Below are 24,119 nucleotides of genomic sequence, written 5' to 3'. Positions count from 1 at the left end.
TAGTTATTATTAGTGAAAGTTTGTGTGACATACGTTTTAAATAGATGTTTTAAACAATTATATGAAGAAAAGCAAGTAGAAGCAAGTAGCCCTCTCCACTCCCTTTGCTGCAAGATATGTCACGTATGTATTATATATAGCCTTTCAAGGAAACGGTCAATAATTTGATTAAACTAGCCGATCTTTGTGACAGGAGTCACTTGCTGACCAACGATTGCCAACCTCGCGTGAGATCCAGATCTTGTGCCATACAGTCATACACTCCTTGACCAACTCCAGTGCACTGTTAGCGAGCCTGTATTGCGGCTCTGATATCGGAGTGAATGCAAATCCTAAAATAAGCTATACTTCGCAGCAGTACAACTCCTGCTAACTTAATGGCCGCGACTGCTGCTTGAAAGACACTACATACAGTATTCTGGCAGCCTGAAGCAAGAGTTGATAAAGAGCTCTCAACTCAAGACTCACGCTCCAACCCTCCCTTGAGCGTCGATTCATCCATGAGAAAGCTCACTGTACCTCTTCTTCAACGACTCCGTCCCAACCTTATATCCTGGAAGTGGTCCAGGTTATCAGGAATGCAGTCGAAGTGACAGAGATCCCCTAATGTACCCAGATTCCAGATGATTGATAGGGACCTTCGCAGCAATACACCTACGACCACGGGTGCTATATATAGAACGGCAATAAGTGCCATCGTTGGTGTTGTACGTTTTGCACCACCGATGCCAATGAAAGCTACTGTTGGAACACGTACTAGTTGAATAACAAGTGTGGCATTACCGTGGGGCTTGTATCAGACAAATACACCATAAAGCATCATTTGCTTAACCATGGTTTCGTTTGCTTCATATTTTTGAAAGGGTGAAATACAGTCTCCCCGTCATGGGTAAGGGTTTTTGGCGACTTTTAGTTTAATAGAAACATAAATAATCAAGCATCGACTAACGTTTCTTTCGCCTGATTTTTTGTGGCGCGATCCCAAAACATAGTTTTGCATCAGTTTTGCGTCCAATCGATGAAAAATAATTTAAAATTAGTATTCAAATAAATGTTTAGAAAGTTTTAATTTGTATCAAAAGTTTGTAGATAAGTAAAAATAATAATAAAAAAGAAAATGGAAATTCTAGATAAATCTTAAAGAATTAACCGTCCAATCGGAAAACAGAAAATATACTTTTATTTGAAATTGGGAGATAATTTCTGTTTAGGATTATTTACATTAGTTTAAGATTATTTTCTGATAATGTCAACTCTAATCTGGCAATACTGTCTTATCTAAGCTTTATATTCGTCATCTCTCTTTTATCATTCATTTGTCTTTATAATTATCTTTGTTTACGCATACTTAAAGTTACGGTATTTTAAATTCCGTTGAACTCCTATAAATGTCAGAGGACTTGTGTATACGACTCTCTTCTCTGATTGTAACTTGGTGCTGATTGTATTCGTCTCTGGTTTGGTGTCAAGCCAACCGGTCACAATCGTTAAGGTCCCAATAAAGCATTGAGAACTCTACCCGCTGGTAATTTAATTATTTAACATTTTGGTGCCTCCTGTGAGGATAAATATTTTAATTTCATTTTGTAATTGCGGTGGTCTGGTTTCATGGCGGAGCTCAATTGGCGTTCATCGGCGGTGAAAGCAATAAAGCGCATACATGCACGTGTCTCGGAAGGTGTCATGGAAGGTCGTGATGTGTTTCATTTTCAACAAGAGCTCAAGTCGCTGGAATCACACTTTGAGCGCTTCATGGAGAACCATAATCGTCTGGTAGGAGGAGCTACGTCCTCCGAGATTGGGTCACATGATGCACTTTTGGAATCAGTAGAGGAGCTGTATACTGCGGCTTGCAGTAGACTGAATCGTCTCATCGCATCGTCAAGGGATGAATCTAATGTCGCTGACGGAGCGCACAATTGTCCCACAACATCTCTGGATGGCCATTTGGTGGATCTCAAATTGGACCCGTTAGCTATCCCATTATTTGATGGAGACATGTGTAAATGGTTAGCGTTCAAAGATGCCTTTGAAACACTGGTACATAATTCGGCATACCCAGAAGCGTTCAAATTGGGAAAACTTCGTCAGGCAGTCAATGCGGCTACTGTTCCGTTAATTGGGGGAATATACTCGGGTGGCTATCAAGAGGTGTGGAGAGCTCTAAAGGACCGCTATGACAATAAAAAGCAGCTAGCGGAAATTCACGTATCCCGTTTTCTTAACCTTAAAACAGCTACCCATGAGTCATCACAATCGTTATTGGCTATTGTGGACACGGTTCATGAGTCGCTGCGTGCATTGCGTGTGATGGATATCCCCATATCTCAGTGGGATGCGCTAGCTGTACCAATAGTGGTGGCAAAGCTTCCATCGGTAACTAAGAGAGATTGGTGTATGAGGTGCTCCACTACAGAAATTCCACAGTTAGAAGACCTATTGAAATTTCTAGAGAGACGTGCTCATAGCCTTGTTACTGAACCACCGGTCTCATTAATGGTTTCCCGTCAGCAACGACCAGTGAGGGCCCATGTGGCTACCAAGGAGGCAGCTCTGTGTGCTCATTGCGGGTTAGCGCATCGAATCGCCAGGTGTCCGACATTATTGGCTCTTAGTATCGAGCAGCGATTTGAAGCCCTTAAGAAAATGCAGATGTGTTACAACTGTTTACGTACAGGTCATTCTTATCGACAGTGTCCATCTAGTAGCTGTTGAAATTGTGGACGTAAGCATAACACGATCCTATGCCGAAACAAGTCCATCAACACGTCAACGTTTGCTTCTACGACTACGGCAGCCGCAGGCAATGAGGTACCTGCGGAGGTGCCGACAACCACAACGGCATGACTAGCCGCACCTGAGAGGCCCCTCGCTGCCAATCCAAAGCCGATAACCCTTTTAGCAACAGCGCGTGTATATGCCGTTGGAGAAGCATCGGTGCAGCGAGTGGCACGAGTTCTATGCGATCCCGGATCACAGGTTAGCTTTGTGACGGATCGTCTAGCGAATTGTTTGCAGCTTTATCGACGGAAATGTGATGTGAGGGTAGAAGGCGTAGGTGCTACCATCAATACTCGAGTGAAAGGCAGCGTTACGTTCACTCTGAGATCAACAACAACTAACTTTGAAATGCGAATTGATGCTTTGGTTTTATCGTCCATTACTTCTCCAATTCCAGCAGTGAAGATTGACATAAACCAATGGCCATATTTGAGAGACATAGATTTGGCGGACAACCGTTTCGGTACGCCTGGAACTATCGACGTTCTGATGGGCGCGGACGTGTGGGGGCGACTCATTGAAGGTAAAATCATCGGTGGAGGACCAGACGAACCTTTTGCCCAGCGTACCCGCTTTGGATGGGTGGTGTTTGGCCCAACAGCAGTGACCCTTCCAGGGTTCACAGGAATCATTGCTCACCCTAACCACTTCGCTAGACAGGGAGGACCACCGGTTAGAGGAACTGGTGTCCAAATTTTGGCAAATGGAGGAAATAGCAGTGGTTGACGATCTGCCAGAGAATGAATGTGCGCAGATCTTCGAGACCACTCATAGCCGTATCTTAGACGGCCGTTATATCGTACACTTACCTTTGCGACGAAAGGCAACGGAACTAGGTGATTCTTACGCACTGGCATTACGGCAATTTCATAGACTGGAGCGTCGCATGGTTGCGGATCCAGTCCTTAGGGAAAACTACATTTCATTTATGAGGGAGTATGCAGCACTCGGACACATGGAACTAGTACAACCACCTTATGATCATACCAATTGCTACTACATTCCTCATCATGCGGTCACAACGAAGTTCCGCGTGGTGTTCAACGCTTCGGCACCTACCAGCACTGGAATCTCACTGAACGATGTTCAACTGGTAGGTCCGACCCTACAGGATTCGCTGAGTAGTATACTTTTACGTTTTCGGCGCTATCGAGTGGCGATAACTGCGGACATAGAGAAGATGTTTAGGCAAGTATTGGTTGCATCTGAACATCGCGACTTTCAACGAATTATATGGCGAGAGACTCCTGCAGACGAGATCCAGGTGTATCGCCTGAAGACCATCACATATGGCATGGCATGCAGTCCTTACAATGCAGTACGAGCCCTACAACAATGTGCTTATGATAATTCAGCTGTGGTTCCTGAAAGGCAACAAGGGATGCGGGCTCGATATTAACCTCGTTTTATGTTGACGACTTCTTAACGAGTTGTGAAAGCGTTACCGAAGCAGTGGAGCTGGCTAAGAACGTGGACGCCATCTTATCTGCGGGACAGTTCACTCTAAGAAAATGGAACTCGAACGATAGTCAGGTAATGATTCGTTTATCTAATGAGCCGTCACTTTCTAATTATGTCTTCCATGCTGGTGAGGCTTCCGTTTTGGGCTTAAGATGGGACGCACTGGAGGATCAGTTATTCTTTCGCGTCGATTCATGTCAAAGAGTAGAAATTCCAACGAAGCGCCGTGTACTCAGCGAGGTGGCACGACTCTTCGATCCTACTGGATTCTTATCGCCTGTTATCGTAACAGGGAAAATATTCATTCAGCGACTATGGTCTGCGGGTCTATCCTGGGACTCACCATTACCTGATGATCTTTGCCGCGAATGGCTGAAGTATCGGTCACAGCTTCCGGAGCTCAATCAAATTCGTATCGAACGGTGGATGGGAATGATTCCACGCGTTCAGACATCATTTCATGGGTTTTGCGATGCCAGCTCACATGCTTATGCAGCAGTTATTTACGCGAAGACGTCGAACACAAACGGTTCGATGCGTTTCACACTTCTAACGGCACGTACCAAGGTGGCACCACTTAAAATCGCTACCATTCCACGCCTGGAACTTGCGGCAGCGCTGCTTCTTGCCGAGACATTTCAGAACGTGCGAGATTCTTTGGGATTAGTTGACGTTCCCTACTATCTGTAGTCGGACTCAGCAATCGTATTGTGTTGGCTCAGGAAGGATCCAGCAACACTTAAACCATTTATATCAAATCGGGTTCGTAGAATACAGGAGCTGACATCCCCCGCCCGATGGCATCACATTCGTTCGGCTCATAACCCAGCTGATTGTGCCAGTAGAGGTATCACACCCGCCGAGCTATTAGTCCATCCCCTTTGGTGGCATGGACCTAAGGAGGCAGAGATGATGTATGGGGACAGTAGTGATGTTCCTCTCAACAAGGATGAGTCAAATGTCTTACTCGCCGAAAACCGAAATACAACCAAATTTATTGTACTCATTTCACATCCGTTGTATACTCGTCGTCCAAACGGACACGCTATTTTGTTAACTGAACGGTTCAGTAGTATCACTCGATTGTTGGGTACATTGGCCATTATACTGCGCTGGTCAAGAAGGCGTCGACACTTTCGTCAACCGGTGATCGTTGCTCAGGAGTTGGAAGACGCATTATACACTATAATCCGTTTAGAGCAAGAGGAACATTTTGCAAATGAAATTCGACAATTGACGTCTAGTTCAGGTTTGTCATCTTCCAGTCGGATAATACCTTTAAACCCATTTCTAGACAAGAACCAAAACCTCCGTGTGGGGGGACGCATCCAACAGGCCGAACTAGGGCATGATCAGCGATTCCCGATTATTTTGCCAAAGTCAACGCCGTTGGTCAAGCTTTTACTAAATCAGGCGCATGAGATTACACTGCATGGAGGCACGCAACTCATGCTGAACACTCTTCGTCAACGCTTCTGGATTCTGAGTGCCAGGCAAGCAGTCAAGAGTTTCATCCATAACTGCACAGTATGCCGTCGTCATAGAGGGGAAGTCCTGAAGCAACAAATGGCTTCCTTACCCGGGCAGAGGATCAGAGCAGCAAGGCCGTTCATATCATCTGGTGTCGATTACTGTGGACCTTTTACGCTACGCATCGGAACGAAACGCTCTCGAACGCACATCAAGACGTACCTCGCAATATTCGTATGCATGGTTACCAAGGCCGTGCACATTGAGGTGGTTGATGACCTATCGGCACAGGCCTTTCTAGATACTTTTACTCGTTTCGTCAGCCGGCGCGGTCCCTGCCGGGATTTATATAGTGACAATGGTACAGCCTTTGTTGGTGCCAACCGCCTTTTGAAGGAGGATCTTGCAGCATGGCAGGGTGAGAATAATCAGCGATCGTTAGCAGATTCGGGCACACGTTGGCATTTCATCACACCCAGTGCGCCACATCAAGGAGGCCTCTGGGAGGCTGCTGTGAAGTCCGCTAAGCATCATTTGACACGATGTGTGGGTACGCAGGTCATGTGGTATAGTCAACTACAGACACTAGCCGTAAGAATATAGGCCTGTCTCAATTCCCGTCCTATAACCCCACTTTACGACGATCCTGAAGAGAAACTTGCATTACCCCAGGTGATTTCCTGATTGGGTCGCCACTCCTAGCGGTTCCTGAACCAGATATCAACCATATTCCTAGCAACCGGCTGAAACAATGGCAATGGATACGTCAAATTCAACAAGGATTTTGGAAGCGATAGAGTGAGGAGTATCTAACCATTCTGCAGAGACGCAACAAATGGTTTCGACGCACGAGGAATATAAGGGTGGACGATATCGTTCTAGTCAAACAAGAGAACCTGCCTCCCACTCACTGGGGCCTGGGTCGAGTGACAACACTACATCCCGGAGCGGATGGAGTGGTCCGCAATGTCACGTTGAGAACCGCTAGAGGATACATGAAACGAGCCATCCAGAAACTATGTCTATTGATAGAGAAAGAAGATTTCGAGTCGACCGACTCGACCGGGCAGGATGTTTAGGATTATTTACATTAGTTTAAGATTATTTTCTGATAATGTCAACTCTAATCTGGCAATACTGTCTTATCTAAGCTTTATATTCGTCATCTCTCTTTTATCATTCATTTGTCTTTATAATTATCTTTGTTTACGCATACTTAAAGTTACGGTATTTTGAATTCCGTTGAACTCCTATAAATGTCAGAGGACTTGTGTGTACGACTCTCTTCTCTGATTGTAACTTGGTGCTGATTGTATTCGTCTCTGGTTTGGTGTCAAGCCAACCGGTCACAATCGTTAAGGTCCCAATAAAGCATTGAGAACTCTACCCGCTGGTAATTTAATTATTTAACAATTTCAATGCGATTTATAATAAGGACCGTATTAGAATCCTTCGAAATATTAAACAAAAGGCGTTGGTCATCGCATAAACAAAACAGCTTTTACCAAAAGTAAAAAAGTGCTGATAAAACGCAGGTAATACGTAAAAAATATTTTTAGGAATGTTAAAAATAATGAGCGCAATTGGACTATTGGCTATTGGCTGTAGCTCCGCCCCCTAATAGGCTTAATGCATATATCTCACAAACCTCTAAACATATATCAACCAAACTTTCTGAGGTTAATCCATTTCAGCACCTCCTCAAACGATGTGAAAATTGGTGAAATCGGATAGTAACCACGTCCATTCCCTATATGGCACGGAAGGGCTTCATATACAAGTATATACATATGAACACACACTGGCACATCCATTGAGTTGTACAATTAAAAACAACCTCATGTCGCGTGAGAATATATTTAAAAATTGTATACATATTAAGCCAAGAAAGAACATAATTAAATCAGAATGAATAAATTCTCACACAATGAACGTATTTATTTTTCCCCCACCAGTTCTTACCACTAAATATTATATTCATACTCTCGCACCCTGTTGCTACAGAGTATAATAGTTTTGCTCACCTAACGGTTGTTTGTATCACCTAAAACTAATCGAGTTAGATAATAGGGTTATATATATATAAAAGATCAGGATTGCCATAACTAACTCCACAATAAGATAAAATACTGTTATTTGCTATACAGCATCACATTAAGGAGAAGCATCTGGTTTAATGTGCATATCTCCTAAAGTTATAATAACAAAATTCACTGAGAACAAATGTTTTTAGCACCTCTATTGACAGTGTGAAGATGGGGGAAATCGGGTGACAACCCCGCCCACTCCCCACATAATGGTACTGTTAAAAGCTACTAATAGCGCGATAAATCAAGCACTTAACATGCCATAGACATTCAATTTTATCTCTGGGATGGTATGAGATGACTCTATAGAAACCGCGTTCAAAATTAGAAAGTGGACGTGACACAGCCCACTTTTAGGTAAAAACCCATATCTTGGGATCTGCTCAATCGATTTAAACCAAATTCGGTACATAATATTCCTCTTATATATGTATATTATAGTGTGAAAATAGGCGAAATCGGATTACAACCACGCCTATTTCTCATATAACACCATTTTTAATTTCACCTGATTCTTTCACTTTCTACTATGCAAATCAAGCAACAATGATTGTATCGGCAAAACTTTGCGTGAGTAATGCGTTTAAAGTATGCCACCTTGTGACTAAAAATTGTCTAAATCGAACCAAAACTGTTCAAACCCCTAGGTACTGAATATGTGGACGGCAGTGCCTACAGTTGACTTCTTAACGAAAATATCGGTATGTACTTGAAATTAATATAATTAAATAAATAAATGAAACTCTCGATAATAGTATGATTTTGTGTCAAAAAAGGGGTTGAATCGGATCAATACTTCCTTTAATATAAAATTTTGCCAACACCTGAAGTAATTTCCCGGCTTTGATCCTGGCGTGAGTATAAAATGTTCGGTTGCACCCGAACTTAGAACTTCCTTACTTGTTTTCATTGAGTTTAAAAAATTTGGTCCTTCGAGTCTTTAATAGAGCTCAGCTAATATAATAAGGTCTGTAATAAAAATACAGGCAATATTAAAAAAAATTACCTGCATTTTTAAAACAGGCAATATAAAAAAAAGTTCTGTTAATCTGGGGACTGTTGTTTTTTTTTTTTGCAAATACTCAGCTGATACTTATACTGCAACATTTTTGCGTTGAATATGATACCTTGCTATAATGCCGCAGTGATTGAGACTCGAACTCCTCTCCTGTTAATCACACAGATAAAAATAAAAACCCAATAGCGACCAAAAGTGAAAGGAATTCGAGTTTTTATCACTGCGGCAGTATTGCAAAGCATCATATTCGACGTAAAAATATGGTAATATTTTAAAATGACAAGCTTGCAAACAATTTAAATTTTGACAGTACATAATTTTCCGAAATTGAATATAGTTGGAAGTTACAGGAGTGAGAAAATAAGGTCTTTAGTGCGCGTGGCCTACACACCTAAATTTTCAAACGTGTTTTTCTTGAAACTACTTACAATTACTGTCGTCCACCATTTCTTAAAAATGGTTATATTGATTGCTTTAAAGTTTCAATGATAGATTCATTACACATGTGGCTATCACCCGAACTAGGATGTTTGAAAATATTGAACCGTGTTTTATTTATTATTCATAAAAAAGTAGTCGCAAAAATTCATAATATTTTGAGTTTTAATGTTTAAAAGCATTTAAAAAATTGAATTTTCCCTGGATTCGGCGATAGGCATCTACCTACAGGTTAACATGCATTTAGTTTTTTTATTTTAGGTTAGCTATTATGTAACTTATTATGCTGGAATCATGAACGCCGTTTGTTTACCTTTTTTCAACATGGGTGCCATTGGAGCGATAAATCTCGCAATAACCAAAATATTTTTACTTTAAAAAATTCAGAATTACAGTTAAAGGCTTAATAAATATATAGTACAAATTTGGGAGCTCTATGTTTTTCGATTCAGTATAAAAAATTCCGAAAAAAACCTTTAAATAAGCAGCCATCATACGGGATAACCCCCTAATATCATTTATTGCGTAAATTATTTTGAGTCAGTATGTACTTTATTATGTCTCATTCATCACTGCCCTTACATTTCACTTACACCTATAGCTTAACCAACGCTACCGTCGCTGCTCTCTGTAGCTATCTGCCGTAGTCGTTGGGAGTGTGTTGAGTCAGCGATTCCCACGGCTTTTGATGTTGGCATTGGGTTAATATGTTCAGCATTGTCTGATCGGATGTTAGGCGGACAATACAGGCTGTGAAATTTGACGGCCATCGTTTTGATTTAACTCCTTCCTTCCTAAGTGAGGATCGTCCGCGATCCTTTCAGTAACCGTTTTTACCAATACATCTATTGCCCTTTTAGCGGTATGTTTTTTGGATATGATCAAAGGCAAACCGCAACATTACTAGGGTAATGAGTGTCGTTATTGTAATTAGGAAAATCGCTGTTTTCGAGTTGACTTCTTCTTGAAGAGCGCCAATATAATTCACATTTTGGACATTCATTTCCTGAAGTTAGTTCAGGCTCGAAGAGTCTAGATGACCCAAAAAATTGATTTCCTGTGCTGTTGGAGTTAAAGATATACAAGAAAAAGCGTCGTTTGGATTGCGTTATTCAGTACCATTTACTTTGACTGACTGTCAACCAATAGGTACTGCTGACGGTTCTGATATTACCATGATGATCCTCTATTTCGGTCGTGACATTATTAATAACAACATGGCATCGTCAATTTCGTTACTACCCTTATTATAATTACGGCAGTTGAGCAATTCGGCACTGCTCCCATAATGGGCTGTTGCCCGCAAGTGGTGGTTTTTTTGTAATTTTGCAAAACGTAGCGCACGCAGTTTTTTAAAATTTTACGGTATACGATTTATTTCCACATAGCAACAGTAGTGGTTTCTCCAAAATGTAGTACTCCTCCTTGATGCAACACAGCAAATAGGCTAATTTTTCTTTCAGCGTTTAATTTAACGTTTGGATTTTTATCCGAAATTGCGAACGTCAGAGGTTGGTGGTCCGTATAAACGTTCAATTGGTTTACTCCGTTTCTTTAAATTTGTTAAATGCGTCTTCACCTTCTGGGGTTAATTGACCTTTATTTTTTTGCGACTGGATGGCCCTTATTTTGCTAATGTCCCCTTTTAGCATGACTGTCAATGGTTTTGCTATGCTGGCAAAGTCTCTAATATAACATTTATAATAGCTTGCTAATCCCCAAAACGAACGAAGTCCTTGAAGTGTGGTTGATTGTTCATAGCATTTTATGCCGGTGACCTTATCAGGACTGATTTTTTACCGATACTCTCACTGTTTTTGAGTAAATAATTACATCATCGATGTTAACTTGGCTTTGTCAATTTGGTTCCTCAGAACATCATCGATTACTCTTTGCCCAAAAGGCAAGCGGAAGACTGTTTTTTCCATGTCTTTTTCCGCAAATCAATCTCATCACCATTGCACTTGGCATCGGGTACTTGTCCTCGAGTGTGATCTCATTCAGTTTTCTGAAGTCAATCACCAAACGTTTCTTTTTATTCCTTGCTTAATCTATTTCTTTTTTTTTATCAACAACCCAAATCGGGTTATTGAAGGGGGACCTTGACGTACGAATGACGCCATTGTCAAGAATTTCAGCTACTTCTTTGTTTACGAAGTTAGCAATAGGATATGGGTAGAATTTGTAGTAAACTGGTTCTTCGGTTTTAGTTCTAATGTTAGCAATTATGTTTGTATTGAAAGGCAAAGACTCGTTAGGATCTGCAAAGGCCTTTCTTTTTATTAGTTATCATGTTACAAAACTGATTTCGGACAGAAGAAGGAATGTCTTCGCTTCTTATATTAATAAAATTAACAATTTTGCATTCATGGAACAACAGGTTGTTCAAGTATATTTGAGGATTTACTTAAATTAGTAATCTAATCCAATTATACCGTCAAAAGTTGATATATTGAAAAATCAATGTGAAAAAAATCTGTGATTACACCTAACATTTTAACTCTTCACTTTTGTCTCATCGGACTATTGCCATGTGAAGACTACTACAAAATGGTCTAGATGCGGGAGTAATGTTTTTTAAGTAGTCGTTTTATTTTTTCCATGCATTTCACTGCCTATTCCATGCTCAATCCACGCAAGTAGGAATTTCCCCTAAAAAAATTGAATTGCTTTTCCTCTTCAATTTCAGCCTCAGCTTCCTGATTATGAGTGTCTTTAAATCTTGATTTAAGGTATTTATTCGTTTTCTCTTCGGTCCAGTAATCCTATCGGAATCCGCCTGCCGTTTTTGTTGATGGTTACTATTAAACCCCTGTCTATATTTATTTCGTTACTGCTGTTGTCTTTGGGATGTTCTCTGCGATGGTTCTATACGCCAATTTATGTTTTGCCGTATTATTGACACCGACGGATCTATATCTATGGGTGTCACTGGCTCCTGCTTGTCATTTCTAGTTCCATTTGTTCTACACTGCTTTTATACAAAGTGGAGATTTCCTTGTTCATGTGGTATAATTTTCTCAGGATTAATGTTTCTTCTTAATATATTTTGTATGTCAAACAGTATGTCGCATAATGGTCTTTTAAGGCCTCATTTAAAACTCGTAACGCATATGCTCTAAACTTTTCGCAAATTGATTCTGCTATTTGACCTTCATGGGTGATTGTATGAAACATTGAAGCACTGAAAGATTACCCTGCCTGCCTTAAGGTGGAAAGTTGTTGCTCAATTAAATATATCGGGTGTTTGTCCGCATATGTGAAGTCTAATCTCGCTATTATCGCATCTAAATTTAAAACTATATTAAATTATGCTAAAATTGCATCAGAAAAACCCTTTATTTTATTCCTAATTGTTCCAACTGCTTGAAAATGTCTCGAGCTGCCTTGATAACTTTTAAACGCTTCATATGCCGTATGGGCGGCCAGTCGTCAGGACACATAGGAACTTATTTGCCAATAAAATTCTGGTAATGATTTTACCAGATCATGGTGTTCCTCACACTTCACGTGGGGTAATATTTTTACTGGTTCGAATGTTTCTGGAGTTTTCTTAGGGTTCAGTGTGGTCATTTGCTCCGGCCATCGCTTTAGTTTAAGTTCAAAAGTCTGTTGTTGTTATTGCATGGCGCCAGTCATGATAGCCTGTATTAAGGCCGTTAATTGATTGGCGTCCATTATATTTGGCCTAGATGTTTGTAAATTACTAATTCTAATCAAGTCTTCTACATTCTCGTTATGGGTCATTAAAACGTCGTTTACGCAAAATAGAATAACAACACTTTCACAGTTTTTTCTTAAAGCTTGAAGAATAGTCCATTGTATTCTGGAACTGCGTCCTTATAGGATTTTTATTTTGACGATTTTTTCAGCCCCACGTTGGGTGCCAATTATCTTGAGTTTATTGTGTCTCATTCATCATTTTCATTTCACTTACAACTATAGCTTAACCTACGCTTCTGAAAAAAACCTTTAGATAAGTAGCCATCATACGGGATGACCACTTAATATCATTTATTGTCTAAATTATTTTGAGTCAGTCTGTCCTCTATTATGTCTCATTCATCACTGCCCTTACATTTCACCTACAACTATAGTTTAACCTATGCTACCGTCGCTGCTCTCTCTGTAGCTATCTGCCGTAGTCGTTGGGAGAGTGTTGAGTCAGCGATTCAAACGGCTTTTGATGTTGGCATTGGGTTAATATGTTCAGCATTGTCTGATCGGATGTTAGGCGGACAATACAGGCTGTGAAATTTGACGGCCATCGTTTTGATTTAACTCCTTCCTTCCTAAGTGAGGATCGTCCGCGATCCTTTCAGTAACCGTTTTTACCAATACATCTATTGCCCTTTTAGCGGTATGTTTTTTGGATATGATCAAAGGCAAACCGCAACATTACTAGGGTAATGAGTGTCGTTATTGTAATTAGGAAAATCGCTGTTTTCGAGTTGACTTCTTCTTGAAGAGCGCCAATATAATTCACATTTTGGACATTCATTTCCTGAAGTTAGTTCAGGCTCGAAGAGTCTAGATGACCCAAAAAATTGATTTCCTGTGCTGTTGGAGTTAAAGATATACAAGAAAAAGCGTCGTTTGGATTGCGTTATTCAGTACCATTTACTTTGACTGACTGTCAACCAATAGGTACTGCTGACGGTTCTGATATTACCATGATGATCCTCTATTTCGGTCGTGACATTATTAATAACAACATGGCATCGTCAATTTCGTTACTACCCTTATTATAATTACGGCAGTTGAGCAATTCGGCACTGCTCCCATAATGGGCTGTTGCCCGCAAGTGGTGGTTTTTTTGTAATTTTGCAAAACGTAGCGCACGCAGTTTTTTAAAATTTTACGGTATACGATTTATTTCCACATAGCAACAGTAGTGGTTTCTCCAAAATGTAGTACTCCTCCTTGATGCAACACGGCAAATAGGCTAATTTTTCTTTCAGCGTTTAATTTAACGTTTGGATTTTTATCCGAAATTGCGAACGTCAGAGGTTGGTGGTCCGTATAAACGTTCAATTGGTTTACTCCGTTTCTTTAAATTTGTTAAATGCGTCTTCACCTTCTGGGGTTAATTGACCTTTATTTTTTTGCGACTGGATGGCCCTTATTTTGCTAATGTCCCCTTTTAGCATGACTGTCAATGGTTTTGCTATGCTGGCAAAGTCTCTAATATAACATTTATAATAGCTTGCTAATCCCCAAAACGAACGAAGTCCTTGAAGTGTGGTTGATTGTTCATAGCATTTTATGCCGGTGACCTTATCAGGACTGATTTTTTACCGATACTCTCACTGTTTTTGAGTAAATAATTACATCATCGATGTTAACTTGGCTTTGTCAATTTGGTTCCTCAGAACATCATCGATTACTCTTTGCCCAAAAGGCAAGCGGAAGACTGTTTTTTCCATGTCTTTTTCCGCAAATCAATCTCATCACCATTGCACTTGGCATCGGGTACTTGTCCTCGAGTGTGATCTCATTCAGTTTTCTGAAGTCAATCACCAAACGTTTCTTTTTATTCCTTGCTTAATCTATTTCTTTTTTTTTATCAACAACCCAAATCGGGTTATTGAAGGGGGACCTTGACGTACGAATGACGCCATTGTCAAGAATTTCAGCTACTTCTTTGTTTACGAAGTTAGCAATAGGATATGGGTAGAATTTGTAGTAAACTGGTTCTTCGGTTTTAGTTCTAATGTTAGCAATTATGTTTGTATTGAAAGGCAAAGACTCGTTAAGATCTGCAAAGGCCTTTCTTTTTATTAGTTATCATGTTACAAAACTGATTTCGGACAGAAGAAGGAATGTCTTCGCTTCTTATATTAATAAAATTAACAATTTTGCATTCATGGAACAACAGGTTGTTCAAGTATATTTGAGGATTTACTTAAATTAGTAATCTAATCCAATTATACCGTCAAAAGTTGATATATTGAAAAATCAATGTGAAAAAAATCTGTGATTACACCTAACATTTTAACTCTTCACTTTTGTCTCATCGGACTATTGCCATGTGAAGACTACTACAAAATGGTCTAGATGCGGGAGTAATGTTTTTTAAGTAGTCGTTTTATTTTTTCCATGCATTTCACTGCCTATTCCATGCTCAATCCACGCAAGTAGGAATTTCCCCTAAAAAAATTGAATTGCTTTTCCTCTTCAATTTCAGCCTCAGCTTCCTGATTATGAGTGTCTTTAAATCTTGATTTAAGGTATTTATTCGTTTTCTCTTCGGTCCAGTAATCCTATCGGAATCCGCCTGCCGTTTTTGTTGATGGTTACTATTAAACCCCTGTCTATATTTATTTCGTTACTGCTGTTGTCTTTGGGATGTTCTCTGCGATGGTTCTATACGCCAATTTATGTTTTGCCGTATTATTGACACCGACGGATCTATATCTATGGGTGTCACTGGCTCCTGCTTGTCATTTCTAGTTCCATTTGTTCTACACTGCTTTTATACAAAGTGGAGATTTCCTTGTTCATGTGGTATAATTTTCTCAGGATTAATGTTTCTTCTTAATATATTTTGTATGTCAAACAGTATGTCGCATAATGGTCTTTTAAGGCCTCATTTAAAACTCGTAACGCATATGCTCTAAACTTTTCGCAAATTGATTCTGCTATTTGACCTTCATGGGTGATTGTATGAAACATTGAAGCACTGAAAGATTACCCTGCCTGCCTTAAGGTGGAAAGTTGTTGCTCAATTAAATATATCGGGTGTTTGTCCGCATATGTGAAGTCTAATCTCGCTATTATCGCATCTAAATTTAAAACTATATTAAATTATGCTAAAATTGCATCAGAAAAACCCTTTATTTTATTCCTAATTGTTCCAACTGCTTGAAAATGTCTCGAGCTGCCTTGATAACTTTTAAACGCTTCATATGCCGTATGGGCGGCCAGTCGTCAGGACACATAGGAACTTATTTGCCAATAAAATTCTGGTAATGATTTTACCAGATCATGGTGTTCCTCACACTTCACGTGGGGTAATATTTTTACTGGTTCGAATGTTTCTGGAGTTTTCTTAGGGTTCAGTGTGGTCATTTGCTCCGGCCATCGCTTTAGTTTAAGTTCAAAAGTCTGTTGTTGTTATTGCATGGCGCCAGTCATGATAGCCTGTATTAAGGCCGTTAATTGATTGGCGTCCATTATATTTGGCCTAGATGTTTGTAAATTACTAATTCTAATCAAGTCTTCTACATTCTCGTTATGGGTCATTAAAACGTCGTTTACGCAAAATAGAATAACAACACTTTCACAGTTTTTTCTTAAAGCTTGAAGAATAGTCCATTGTATTCTGGAACTGCGTCCTTATAGGATTTTTATTTTGACGATTTTTTCAGCCCCACGTTGGGTGCCAATTATCTTGAGTTTATTGTGTCTCATTCATCATTTTCATTTCACTTACAACTATAGCTTAACCTACGCTTCTGAAAAAAACCTTTAGATAAGTAGCCATCATACGGGATGACCACTTAATATCATTTATTGTCTAAATTATTTTGAGTCAGTCTGTCCTCTATTATGTCTCATTCATCACTGCCCTTACATTTCACCTACAACTATAGTTTAACCTATGCTACCGTCGCTGCTCTCTCTGTAGCTATCTGCCGTAGTCGTTGGGAGAGTGTTGAGTCAGCGATTCAAACGGCTTTTGCTGTTGGGATTGGTTAACTATGTTCAGCATTGTCTGGTCGGATGTTAGGCACACAATACAGACTGTGTAATTTGACCCATCGTTTAGGGTTAACTTGTATATTAATCTATATACAAGGTGCGTTCCAAAGTAAACAGTAAAAAAGTAACAAAGAAAACTCTAGTGGTGCCATCTATATGTCGACGCGTTTATCGACTTCTAGTACAAATTTCACGACATTTCATCTATTGGAAGTGAAGTTATTGCATTTTAAGTGTCAGTATGTTTTTGTCATCGGTGCGAAAACGAGCAACATTAAATTTTGTTTTAAAATTGATAAAACTTTTACCGAAACGTTTCAATTGATGAAACAAGTTTATGGCCAAGATTGCCTATCCCGTAGCAGAGTGCACGAGTGGTTTCAACGTTTTCAAAGTGGTCGTGAGGACATAAATGAGAAATGAGCCGGAACCCAAAAAATCGTGCCTGGAGAAGTCAAAAGTGAAGACAATGCTGATTTGTTTTTATGATTCCAAGGGTATTGTCCACAAAGAATTTGTTCCACCCGGCCAAAACGTTTATGCGGTATTCTACCCTGGAGTTTTGAAGCGTTTGGTGCGCCGTATTCGACGTGTTCGGCCCGAATATCGCGAAGATGGAAGTTGGCGTTTGTTGCACGATAATGCGCCGTCTCATCGATCGACGCTTGTGGCCGATTATTTGACCAACAGTCACATTTTAACAATCAACCACTCCCCGTATTCACCTGATATGGCCGTGCTACTTCTACCTTTTTGGAAAAATGCATTTGCCGATGAAAGGAAAGCGTTATGCAGACGTGAAGGCCATTCAAAAGGTTTGCACCGGCATACTGGGAGCCATACCGGGCTAAAACACTCGTTCGACATGCTTTTGGACCGTGTAAAAAGCTGTATTAAAGCAGAAGGAGACTATTTTGAATACAATTAATTGATTTTGCCAATAAAACCATTTGTTATGTATTTTTTTTTAAAGTCCACTTTGGTACGTACCTTGTATATAAAAATGAATTGCTGTTCGTTAGTCTCGCTAAAACTCGAGAACAGCTGAACGGAATTATCTTATCTTGGTTTTGAAATGTTTGTTAAGATCTAGGGAAGGTTTAAAAGGTGAGAAAATTTCATGTAATTGCCGGGAAAACCCTCAAAACAGCCCTTTTTTATTTCCCATACAAAGGTTTTTTAAATAAAATGGTGAGTCAATTTCTAATTTATTATCGCTGCATAAAGTTCAAATTTGCGTGCGCGTTAGAGAATCTAATGTCGCGTGCCGAAACTTTACCAAAGTGAATCGCGAAGTCGACCAAATTGCATAGTCACAAAAGAGACAAAATTGCATAGTCACAAAATACATAGTACATAAATAGTATTCGACTTGGAGAAACTTAATTTGAGCTAACTTCTGTTGTTAATCTCTCAGATCTTTTTTTTTTTATAAGATTGATAAATCTTAAGTTTTGTCACAAATTAAATTTCTGAACGGAATCATAATATTTGAAACTATATTTTTGTGGCTAGAACTTTGGTGATGCTTTGTGATACTGACCAAGTATTGTGCTCTTATTTCATGATAGTGACACTTTACTGCTAAATGAGCGAGAAAATTTCTCACTTTGATGAGAAACAAAAAATTGTAAAGAACAATTAAGCTAAAGGTACTTAAATAATAAAAATTTAAAAAAGTAAGGTTTAGATAAAATAAATTGATTAATTACAATTTACGATGCCGAGAAGAAGACGACCTGACATAGGTCATCGCAGTCACTCACGTGCTAACCGCACTGATAACCAGAGAGAGACAGATCAAATAGAGAAAATAGTCGTATTACTACGTCAGAACTGCGTTCTTTAGTGAGTGACAATGTAGGAGATAGGCTTAGAATGCAACGAGTTCGTGCACATTAAACACAACAACAGCAAGCGAGACATAATGAAATTGAGCGAATCCGCAGACGCAGTGCTCCTGTGATTCTTGAACGAGATGAATTCCGCTATGATCCGGCGTACATAATTTGTAAATATTGTAAGGCGTTAAGATACACTGGTGAATCTACTGGATTATGTTGTGCTGAAGGCAAAGTAAAATTGCCAGAATTGGAATCATCAACTTCAACTGGACGACCAGAGCGTTTTTCATCTTTGAGTGAAAAATCACCAGAACGAAATTTGGCAAATCAATTTTGAAATAACTTTTTGTGAGCGTGCGACGCGTTTTTCCCTTTGCGAAAATAAAAAAGCAAAATATGACTGTGTGAGAATGTTCCTTTTGATCTTCCATTTTTCAACGAACGCCAAACGAAAACTACGCAACCGATCCAAAAACTTTTTTTTACTGATTGACAGCTGACTTGCCAACTATCAAATAACAAAATGTGTTTTACATCTGGACTACGCCAGCAAACCTAAAAATTCAACTGAAGCCATCTATGAATGAAATCCGCAATTACTTAGTTGCCAACCCAATATATAATATAATATAATATTATATACTCTTATAAAAGTAACAAATGATGAAACTGGAGGGATTTACTTCTTAGATGCACCTGGTGGTACAGGAAAAACTTTTTTGATTTCATTAATATTAGCAATAATTCGCTCACAAAATAAAATTGCACTTGCACTCGCTTCGTCGGGAATCGTAGCAACTTTACTTAAAAGTGGTCGAACAGCCCATTCAGCACTAAAATTGCCATTAAATATGCAAAGCAAAATCCTCAAATTTGTGGAAACATGTCAAAGTATTACATTTAAGCAATAATATGCGTGTGAAGTTGCCAAATGACCAATATGGAGATATATTCTCTAAACAACTCATTGACATTGGTAATGGCAAATTTTCTATAGACATGTTGACTGGCTGCATTACCTTTCCTCAAGGTCTTTGTTAGTTAACTCGATCAAAAGATGAACTTTTTCAAAGGTTTTTCCAGATGTTGCTCAAAATTATAGAAACCATGATTGGTTGAGCAAGCGAGCTATATTGACTGCAAAAAACATAGATGTAAATGTTTTAATTTCAAGCCAATTGAGGATATATAAATCGTTTGATTCGGCTACTAACCAAGATGATGTCGTCAACTATCTACCTGAATTTTTAAACTCGCTGGATTTGCCAGGATTGCTACCTCACAATCTTCAATTAAAGGTTGAATCGGTAACTATAATGTTGCGAAATATCAACCAACCGCGTCTTTGCAACGGCACACGGTTAGCGATAAAATAAAATTACTGAACAATGTGATAGAAGCAACTATACTGAAAGAAAAGAATAAAGGAGAAGAATTTAAACGACTACAGTTTCCAGAGCGGCTTACTTTTGCTATGACCACAAATTAGTTCTTCATTATGTGTTTGTGGTATTAATCTAGAAAACCCATGTTTCTCACATGGTCAATTGTATGTTGCTCGTTCACAAAGCACTACAATGAAAATAAATTTGATTTTCTATATATAATATATAAAAATGAAACCCGTTGACCGTTGTCACGCCATAACTTGAGAACGGCTAGACCGATTTGGCGGTTTTTTTTGTAGTTTTCTAATACTCTGTAGAAGGTTCTTACGGAAAAAAATATTAAGAAGATGTCTCAGAAAGATTGAAAAAATAATTTAATTTTGCCTATTTTAAAAAATGCGCGTAACGAATGTCATCGTCATTCACAGCCATAGACTATATTGAAAGAGCATCGTTTGTTCGGAAATGTGGTTCTCTAATCAAATTCTATCGCACTAATTTACTAATTTTTGAAAATTACTCGCGACAATTAAATGTACCGACTTTGACGGTAATATTAATAATACCAGTGATGATTTCATTTTAATGTAAGTATTTAATAATAATAAAATATGTATACTATGAGTTAGATTTCAGAATAGAAGTTAGATTTCATATACTAACTGCAACCAAATACGAAATGCCCTAAACTTCCAGCCAATTTCAGCACTATTGTACACGGACAAAATAATTAAATTTCCCGTATTTTCAAAGTCACACAAAATAATTATTTATATCATAACTGGCTCGATAATCGAGCTATATGGACAGGAAAAAATGCTGAAACTAGTTATAATAATAACATTTTACTAAATTAAACTGCTTACTCAATATAATTTAATTATAAGCCGACCAAGGCGTGGTCGGGGTCTTCTAGTTATTAATTATTATGATTTACTTGATAATCAATAAAGCGATTACTTTAAATGCTTATACACGTTTTATTTCATTATTTTTTATTACATCGGTTAATAATTCGTCTATCTCTATGTTATGTCACTGAAGCACCCATTTTTTGAATATTTGTCGCCTTTAGCTTCCTACTATACCTTTAGATTATTCTCCAATCAGGTTTGAACCTTAAGTTCGCCTATTAGTTTAAAGCCTTCTGGCAAATATACAAGTCGGGGTTTTTTGATTGGTCCCAAAAGGGTGGCCAAAGTTCGTGAAAGCGAAAACACTTTAGTCACCCAAGCTGACCCTTACACACCGCCCTATCATCAGGGCTACGGTTCTGTTCAGGAGAATTTTTCCGCCAACTATAAAATAGGTAGAAACAATAAACTGCCACATTCCAAATCTATTTGACAGAACCAAGTCTGTCGCGTCCGCTAGTGAATAATATATTATTTTAAATGCCTTTTCCAGACCGAAACTGAATGAAAATTTCACCAAGCTTCTCGTCAGATACCGGCTCGACATGGATCAGGAGTTTTCCACGGGAAAGAGTAAAAAATCGGTTTTATGGGACAAGGTGGTGAATATGTGTTTGGTAAATCCTGACTTTTCTCAATCTAAAGACCAAATGCAAAAAAAAAGTTTGAATTTATTTGCAACTTATAAACGCATCAAGAAGCGTAACGGACAAATAGGGAGAGAGGCAACAAGCTGGAAGTTCTATGAACAGTTTGACAAGGTGTACGGTAGGCAGCATTGGCATATGTGAAGTGAGTGGCGACGAAAAGTTTGACGAAAGTCAATTCCTAAATGAATAAAGAAAGCGTCCGAAAACTGCCAACAATGAAGCACTGGATTTCTTGAAAAATTAAGCTCAAATAGAACGAGCTCGTCACGAAGAGTCCCTACAATTTGAAAAGGGAAAGTTGAGCTTTAAAAAAGAAAAAATGAACGTAATGATGAAGATCGGGAAAAAATTGCTGCTTAATATATCTGAAATTAATTTGATTTCATTCTTTAAAAATTCAGGGGTGTTGTAGAATCTGATATGATTGTCAGAATCAGAATTGATACCGATAGAACAATTTATTAGCTGTTATGAATTCAGATATTATTGATTTGATGTTCGAAACAGAAATTGTATCGGTTTTGGGTGCCATGGAAACCAATTTTATCGGCTTTGTATCAGAAACATAGCAAGAAGATAGAAGCTGACAGATTTAAAATGTAAGTTAAGAAATTAATTTATATTAATGTTAAGATTTAATTTATCTTTATTTCTATATAGGAAAACATAAGAATAAAAGACAAAATGTCATAATTATTGAGTTTATGGAAAAAATACAGATATTTTAAGAAAATTACAAATCGTATTAAACGTAATTAAACACCCAATTCGATTTTCCATCTGACTTTAAAGTTATGTCGGTTAATATGTGTGGTATTTCAATGAAATTAAGTGGATTATTTTCGTTAACAATAATGAGTGCTGAATATGAATGAAATATACCCCATATATTAAATTTAGCCAATTGACTTCATACATCGATTCAGGTATTTTATTGAAACTCAGAGAGCATTTTTTCTGAAAATCATATGTCATGGTGCCAAAACTACATTAAATCCGATCAATACTATGCCAAATATATCGGTCAATGTGTGACTTAACCTAAAAAATATACCTCAATGAACATGTCTCAATAGAATTAAACGAGAATATTATTATACCTATTTGATTAGTGTTTTGTCAAAATGTGGCGTACTAGTTTAGGATCATTTAAATCAAAAAAAGCCGACTTTTTTTTGTAGCTTAATCTCTTCCAAACTATCCGAAAACATATATGTAAAATATTAGCTATAATTTTTAAGTGCTTCAAAAGATATTTCAGTTAATAAAATAAAGTGTCAGTCGTTTATCAGTTGAGGTCTTTTTCTGAAAACCATGTTTTTACAATTGACGTGCACGATTGTGCAAAAACTATCTCATCTATCAATCTGATTCAGCTCCTATTTTTTAAAGTATCAACAAGTATTCTATGTAAACCTAAGATATTGATAATTATTTCGATATCTCTAATTTTAAGTGAAAATATGCACAAATTTTACGTTAAAATCGAGTTCAAAATTCAAACATTGGAAAAAATGATTAATTTTCAGTTTTCATTAGCTTTCGGAGGTTCACATAGAGTGAAAAAGTATACAAATTAACAAGATATTTTTATTCACTGTTACAGATAATAATTACGGACGCTACTTTGTACGCCAATGGATGGTATCAGTTGTGACACATTCCATTGAAATATAGCTTCCCCCGCCATTTTTCAACATTTTTGAGTGGTTCAATCATTAAAACAAAACATTTAAATATGCACAAAAATGTATGATGATTTTTTTCTGCCTCTAAATGATCCGACCACTTTAAGCTGATATTAATATAGTTAAATCTCTCGGACACGAAGAAAACGGTTAAGTTCAACCCGTGTATATTGTTGTGATAAATTACCTGTAAAACTTTGCTTTCTGTTTATTGGTTTAATAAATTGTTTGAAATTAAATATAAATATTTTATTCATCAGCATTTGCTGCCTGGTTTGCACGTATTTAAAGAGAATTATAAACAATTCTACTTGTCTTTACATTCAGTAGACATTAAATAGCTGATTTGCATTTAAGCTAATTAAAACAGGTCTCCCGTATTGCTATTCACAATTTCATCGTATAATGAACGCTGAACGTTTCCATCACATTTTTATACCCTGAACAGGATATACTAAGTTTGCCACGATATTTTTAACATACAGAGGAAAACGTCGAGGACCCTATAAAATATAAATATAATATATATGAACAGCGTTGCGAGATGAGTTGATTTAGCCATGTCTGTCTTTCTGTATTACGCGAACTAACTTTGAAAATTTCCACGCATCTTTTTCTCTCCAAGAAGCTGTTCATTTGTCGGGACCGCCGATATCAAGTTCTTGTATGGACAACT

The 24,119-nt window shown here is 38.2% G+C and overlaps 1 long non-coding RNA gene across 2 annotated transcripts in view; it reads right to left on the bottom strand.

The window, feature by feature from the left end:
- The window catches only part of LOC118680790 (uncharacterized), a 35,086-nt gene extending 11,229 nt beyond the window's left edge, over window positions 1–23,857 (bottom strand). Inside the window, exon 1 of one of the 2 annotated variants that reach the window (XR_004976381.2) lies at window positions 23,631–23,857. This is a non-coding gene — a long non-coding RNA (uncharacterized lncRNA). The remainder of the gene's footprint in view (window positions 1–23,630) is intronic. The other variant, XR_004976380.2, reaches the window with a different exon arrangement.
- Window positions 23,858–24,119: the final 262 nt, after the last annotated feature.

The sequence above is a fragment of the Bactrocera oleae genome, chromosome X, assembly GCF_042242935.1.
Source record: "Bactrocera oleae isolate idBacOlea1 chromosome X, idBacOlea1, whole genome shotgun sequence".
Classification (NCBI taxonomy): Eukaryota; Metazoa; Arthropoda; class Insecta; order Diptera; family Tephritidae; genus Bactrocera; species Bactrocera oleae.
This window is presented reverse-complemented; position numbering and strand designations above follow the sequence as displayed.